A 7,153-nucleotide genomic window follows, 5' to 3' on the forward strand; every position below is an offset into this window, starting at 1 on the left:
AGTCGCGCGCGTCAGCGCCGGGCCCAACCAATCCGCGCCCCAATAGGTGACGTCAACGGGCGCGGTGGGAAGGCAGGCCGGCCTCTGATTGGCTGCGCGGCGACAGGGCCACGCCGCCCCTCGGGAAGATGGACGACGTGCGGAGGAACAAACCTTCATATGCCGGTGAGACTGGCTCAAAATGCTGCAGTAAGTCAGCCGGCCAGCCAGCATCTCCAGAGAAAAATGAATAGGGGCCGTTTCGGGATCGAGACCCTTCTTCAGACCTGAAGCTGAGATGGCGCCGGACAGGAGCACAATCGGTGTGATTATCCTAGACCCGGGCCGGGGTCACACATACCCGCGGCCCCCTCGTGGGTTACACCGGCTGTTCACACATTACTTGTGGAAGCACTCAGTTACACCACTCATCCTAACAGCCGAAGATGGACACAATAAGCTGGAATATCTCAGCGAGTACTCCAGCTTTTTGACTATCTTCGGTTTAAACAAGCATCTGCAGTTCCTTCCTACTCATCCCACCGGGCTCCCGACTGAGAACCGCGGTCCATTGTATGTTAATAACGAGCCAGTACTCTAGGCTCAAAATAGTAGAATGCCACCACGAGATCGGACAGGCAGATCTTCCGCGGTTTATTATCGACAGTGTCCTCCATAAATGTTTGGGACAAAGACCATTTTTATTTATTTGCCTCTGTACTCCACAATTTGAGATTTGTAATAGAAAAAATCACATGTGGTTAAAGTGCACATTTTGTCAGTTTTTATTAAACGGTATTTTTTATACATTTTGGTTTCACCATGTAGAAATTACAGCTGCGTTTATACATAGTCCCCCCCATTTCAGGGCACCATAATGTTTGGGACACATGGCTTCACAGGTGTTTGTAATTGCTCAGGTATGTTTAAATAGATACCTAAAACAAATGTTGCAGGTATAATAGAGCTCTCAGCACCTAGTCTTTCCTCCAGTCTTTCCATCTTCTTTGTAAACTTTTATTGCTGTTTATCAACATGAGGACCAATGTTGTGCTAATGAAAGTCAAAGAAGCCATTTTGAGACTGAAAAACAAGAATAAAACTGTTAAGAGACATCAGCCAAACCTTAGGCTTACCAGAATCAACTTTTGGAACATCATTAAGAAGAGCACTGGTGGGCTTACTAATCGCAAAGGGACTGACAGGTCAAAGACCTCCACAGCTGATGACAAGAATTCTCTCTACAATAAAGAAAAATCTCCAAACCCCTGTCCGACACATCAGAAACACTTCAGGAGTCAGGTGTGGATTTGTCAATGACCACTGTCCGCAGAAGACTTCATGAACAGAAATACAGAGGCTACACTGCAAGATGCAGACCACTGGTTAGCTGCAAAAATAGGATGGCCAGGTTACAGTTTGCCAAGAAGTACTTAAAAGAGCAACCACAGTTCTTGAAAAAGGTCTTGTGGATGAGACGAAGATTAATTTATATCAGAGTGATGGCAAGAGCAAAGTATGAAGGAGAGAAGGAACTGCCCACGATCCAAAGCATACCACCTCATCTATGAAACACGGTGGTGGGGTGTTATGGCCTGGGCATGTATGGCTGCTGAAGGCACTGGCTCACATTATCTTCATTGATGTAAATGTAAAAATTGTCCCTAGTGGGTGTAGGATAGTGTTAATGTACGGGGATCACGGGGCGGCACGGACTTGGAGGGCCGAAAAGGCCTGTTTCCGGCTGTATATATATGATATGATATGATAACTGCTGATGGTAGTAGCATAATGAATTCTGAAGTGTATAGACACATCCTCCGCTCAAGTTCAAACAAAAGCCTCAAAACTCATTGGCCGGTGGTTCATTCTACAGCAAGACAATGATCCCAAACATACTGCGAAAGCAACAAAGGAGTTTTTCAAAGCTAAAAAATGGTCAATTCTTGAGTGTCCAAGTCAATCATCCGATCTGAACCCATTGCATGCAAAGGATATGCAAAAAAATACTAAACATTACTACTTTCATTTACAGGACATTGCTGTGTCCCAAACATTATGGTGCCCTGAAATGGGGGAACTATATATAAACACTGCTGTAATTTCTGTTGTACTGCTGTATAAAAATGGCCTATATTAAAATCTGACAATGTGCACTTTAACCACATGTGATTTTTTTCTATTACAAATCTCAAATTGTAAAGTACAGAGGCAAATAAATGATGGGTCTTGGTCCCAAACATTATGGAGAGCACTGTATGCTTCTTTACCACGCATATCATTGTTGCTCTTTTGATCATAAAGCGGTGGTGTGAATTTTATTCCAAAAACATCAACACAAAATCTGACTTAAGATTCTGGTATATTGCTAAGAGAATGTTGCAGAGTTAAGGGTGTTTTGTTTTAAATAATAAGTTAATCTTTCCTGGCCTACTCCTGCACCTATTGTCTATTGTCTATTGTCTATTGTCCTACTGAGTGGAGTTAAATATCCCTAATTTTAAAATTAAGAGTTTATCTCATTATCCTGTTCAAAGCTCTGTGAAGACAATAACTAAGTGTGCGGATTTTCATGTAACCAGGGTATTTGAGATGTTTTGTCCAATGTTTATTGCCAAACAGATAATCTGACTATTGTTTAACTAAGCTTTACTCGGGGTAATTAGTTGCCACATTTCCTATATTACAACAGTCATGACACTACAAAAAATACTTGTTTTTTTTAACTACCTTGGGATATCTTGAAGCCACAACAGGACGATATGAATGGCAATCTTTCCTCTCAATTGCAAACTCAATTCGCTCTACCATAAAGCTTTACCTTATAGTCTATAAGAAGGGTCTGAAGAATGAAATGGATTCATCTGGGAAAGATTATGATTAAGATGCGAATAAGATGGTTTTGTCTTGATGAGCAAAATGGTTACATGGGATTAAGAAGCAGATCAGCCATGGCTAAACTGAATGGTACAAGAGACTCACAGCCAATTCTGGTTCCCAAAAGATAATTAAATAAATTACTTATTTACAATCTTAACAATTAGAAAACCTTGTACGCAAGTATTGGAGAGAGTTTGTCTTTTGCCAATTGGGAGTGAAGTAGCATATTGAAATAAATTGAATGCATGATCATAAGTTTGTCTCTTCTGCTGCTCACTTCAGCGAAAGCTCCATAATTCATCACATGTTTGATACCGAACATGCTGGTAGACAAAATGCTGGAGTAACTCAGCGGGACAGGCAGCATCTCTGGAGAGAAGGAATGGGTGACTTTTCTGGTCAAGACCCTTCTTCAGACGTACACATGTTTGATACCCACAACTTTGAACAAAAGAGAGTCAAGGAGTGTTTAATTGTCATAAGTAGAGGCATCAGAACAATGACATTCTTATTGGCTACAACGTTACAGGCCCATTAATACAATAACAACAAATAAGTATACAATGATCAATAATATAACACATTAACGATCAGTAGTAATGGGTATACAGATTATTATGGTGCAAAACCCAAATCTGTAGTGTAACCAAAACAAAGTCCACAGTAGATCATAGTTGCTGATGTAGGGTTGTGATTAGTGTGGTGCAGTGTTCAAGAGTCTGATGACTGCTGGAAAAAAAAGCTGGTCACAGTTCTGAGGCTCCAATACCCTCTTCCCGATGGTAGTTGTGAAATGAGACCTGGGTGGTGTGGGTCTTTGATGATATTAGCTGCCTTTTTGAGACAGCACCTCTTGAAGATCCCTTTCATGGTGGGGAGGTCATTGGACTGAGCAATATTGAAAAAGGCTCTTTCTGCATCCTGTTTCAATCCATGACGTTCGACTTACGCAACCAGGTATGACGTATGTTCTCTACCATACTCCTGTTGAAGTTCAATAGAGTGAACGGTGACATACTGAATTTCCTCTATCTGCTAAGGAAGTAGCAGCATAAGCTTTTTTTGTGAATTCATCAACATGATGGGCCTAGGACAGATCTTTGGATATATGGACACCGAGGAACTTAAAGGGCCTGTCCCACTTTAGGCGATTTTAAGGCGACTAGGCTGTTGCCGACAGTTCGTCGGGTGTCGCGGGCGGGCATGATCGTGAGGAGTCTTCCAAAAATCGTAGTGAATCTCAACGCGTCGCTGAGAAATCAACCGGAGTAAAATTTCTCTGTGACAGCTGGCTTGTTGCTTATTGCGGGCGCTGTTGCATGCTGTCCTCAGGTTTGCTAGGTTCTCTTAGAAGCATTTAGAAGCACATAATATTAAAATAAGTAGTCGTTTCAAGATACCATAAAATACTTGTGTTTAACCAATTTATTTACCGTCAGGACATTTGACAGGTAGTTTGGAGGCGACAGTTTGATGGTCAAGTAAGCGTGGGAATTTTCACGATGTTTATGGCCATCAGCCATTACATTTAAAGTGGGCTCCCAACCCAGATATGCAACCCAGAAACCAGATATGCATCTCCAGTACATTTTCAAAGAATGCCCACACACTTTTCACAAAAATCCACTTAACCACTTAAAAAAAAAAAAATTTTAATACAGCTATTAGTAAACTGGAAGTCAATCCAGTTTATGCCTTGTTACAGTGAAGCTTGGTTTTTAAGTAACCCATACAAGATGTTATAGTTCAAAACTCTCAAGTACTTACCAACTTGTCAGTGATTTCAGCGAAAATTAGGACACAGAGAAGCATTGACAGCGTGGGAATTTCGCAATGTTTCCGAAGATGCTGTAATCTCGACCTGACTCGGCATTGTCGTCGGGTAACAGAAAATTTTGGCGATCTGCTACGACTTTGAAAGTTGCCGGCCTAAAATATCGCCTAGTGGGACAGGCCCTTCAAGTTATTGACTCTCTCAACCGCCCTCCCATCGATGAAGACAGCTTCATGGATCCTCGACTTTCCTTTCCTGAACATTCTTAAAGATTCAATATCCACTCTCATGGGTACAGAATTTCTAAACATCACAATCCTTTATGAGAAGAAATTTTAACATAGCATAGGTATAACATAGCAACTTTAGAGGCCCTTACACTATGCCTATGGCTCTAGTTAAGGACTCCCTTAGCAGGGGGAGCATCCTATTATATATCTTGTTACCTCCTCAAAATCATATCTATTACTAATACCTAAGGAAAGGAGATCCAGAGAACATTGTCCCAATCTGCTCAATCTTTCTTCTTAACAACCCTATCATTTTAGAACAATCTTTTATTTTACTTTGTAATATTATACAGAAGTATTGTCTAGGGTATAGATGGAATTCACTGCTATTATTCTTTCTACAATAAAGTGTAAAATAAAGTGTGCCTACATCCTCTCATAAAATACTATTGTATTTGGTCAATTTTCATACATTTAAGCACATATCCAAAATGCAGTTCACATAAAACAAAATTAATTCTAACATTTCACATTAGTTTTTTGCAAGTGCATAAATGATACAACGAAAGTCAACTGCTATAAATACAGGATATTTCATTTGGTTAATGGTTAGACCTACCCCAAGAATACCTTCCCCAAGAAGGTCTAGGTTTTGAACAATCGAACAAAGATTCAAGGATGTAAAGAAACTTTCACACAAAGTACATAAAATTATTTTACAAGGACAATAGCATTGAGATTGGCTGTGATCGGCTGTCACGTCAAGGATTTGCAGTCATACAGTATGGAAAACATAGGGCATGGTGATTGCACCAACTATTAAATACTTATCCACATTAACTTTTTTTCCCCAAATCTGTAGCCTGTGGCCTGTAGCCTTTAATAAAACTGCAGAGCTGTGTCATTAGAGACATTTTGTTCTGCTTACTGGCATCTGCAAGTCCGTCATGACATTACAGCTAGGCAAAGGCAGCAGCTGCTTGTCTGCATACCCGAGGTAAAGGAAGTAGGAGTGATTTACTCCTCATGGACAGAAGGTTGCTACTTGTTTAAAGGATACCCATATTCCCCTGTCATTGCATTCAAGTCGAGTTTACTGTCATATGCACAAGATACAGGTACAATGAAAATCTTGCTTGCAGCAGCATCACAAGCACAAAGACTCAGTGGCCTGCTTGTGCATCTCTGCTGCATTGAGGGGCTGAGACCGGGGGGGGGGGGGGGGGGGGGGGGAGGGGGTAAATACCTCAAACAAAAGAAGGGGGTATCACCACAGGAGGCCATATGTGTCAGATGGTGGTACGTACAAAACAGAGATATGTTAAATCAACCATATATATTTTTTTAACTCATTAGACCAACACTAAGAATGTATTAAAATAGACACAAAGTTCCGGAGTAATTCAGTAGGTCAGGCAGCATCTCTGAAAATCACGGATAGGTGACGTTTCGGGTCGAGACCCTTCTTCAGACTCAATAATAGGTAACATTTTGAGTCAAGACCCTTCTTGCACTCTTTTGTGTATTAACTAACATCTGCAGTACTCTGTTTCTACATTCTAATAATGTATTAAGAGTTTTGCACTTTTAATTTTGTATAGTTTTTTACTTTGAATAAAGTTTATTTTTGAATCTTTAAAGAATCTGTGCAGCCAAATTCATGCAGTTTATTCTAAGGAACTGTGTGTTTGCTGAAGACTAAGCAGGATTGAACACTTAGGCTTCACACTTAATCGCATTGTACAGGCTGACGTTGCGTGGACAAAGTAATCCCAACACTCATCCCGTTAATGGGATAAGCACCCAGAAATAGGATCACCTTGAGCTGTTCCCGGTCCGGCAATGAGGGCAGATCTCTTAGGTCAATTCTGAAACTTTCCCTAAAGATCAGGGCATGAAGACCATTGCTTTACATCAGATCAGGTTATTGTCACATACACCAGGGTGCACTGAAAGTCCTGGTTCACATAAAGCTTGCAGAGCATACAGTACACCTAGTTCATCCAGCACAGAAACAAGCCCTTCGCCCCAACTCGCCCATGCTGACTAAATCTAAGCCAATCTCATTTGGCCCATATCCCTCTAAACCTTTTCTATTCACCTACCTACCCAAGTGTCTTTCAAATATTATTACACCTGCTAATGTGATGATAAACACAATAAACAGAATGACAAGTGCATAACAGCAGAATGGGGCAAGATTGTTGTGAAATCTTAAAAACAGGAACAAAATGTTTTTGTTTTAAAAATAAATGCAAGACATTTGAAGCAACATTTCAACCTCGAATAT

Source organism: Rhinoraja longicauda, chromosome 32 (assembly GCF_053455715.1).
Source record: "Rhinoraja longicauda isolate Sanriku21f chromosome 32, sRhiLon1.1, whole genome shotgun sequence".
In the NCBI taxonomy this organism is placed as follows: Eukaryota; Metazoa; Chordata; class Chondrichthyes; order Rajiformes; family Arhynchobatidae; genus Rhinoraja; species Rhinoraja longicauda.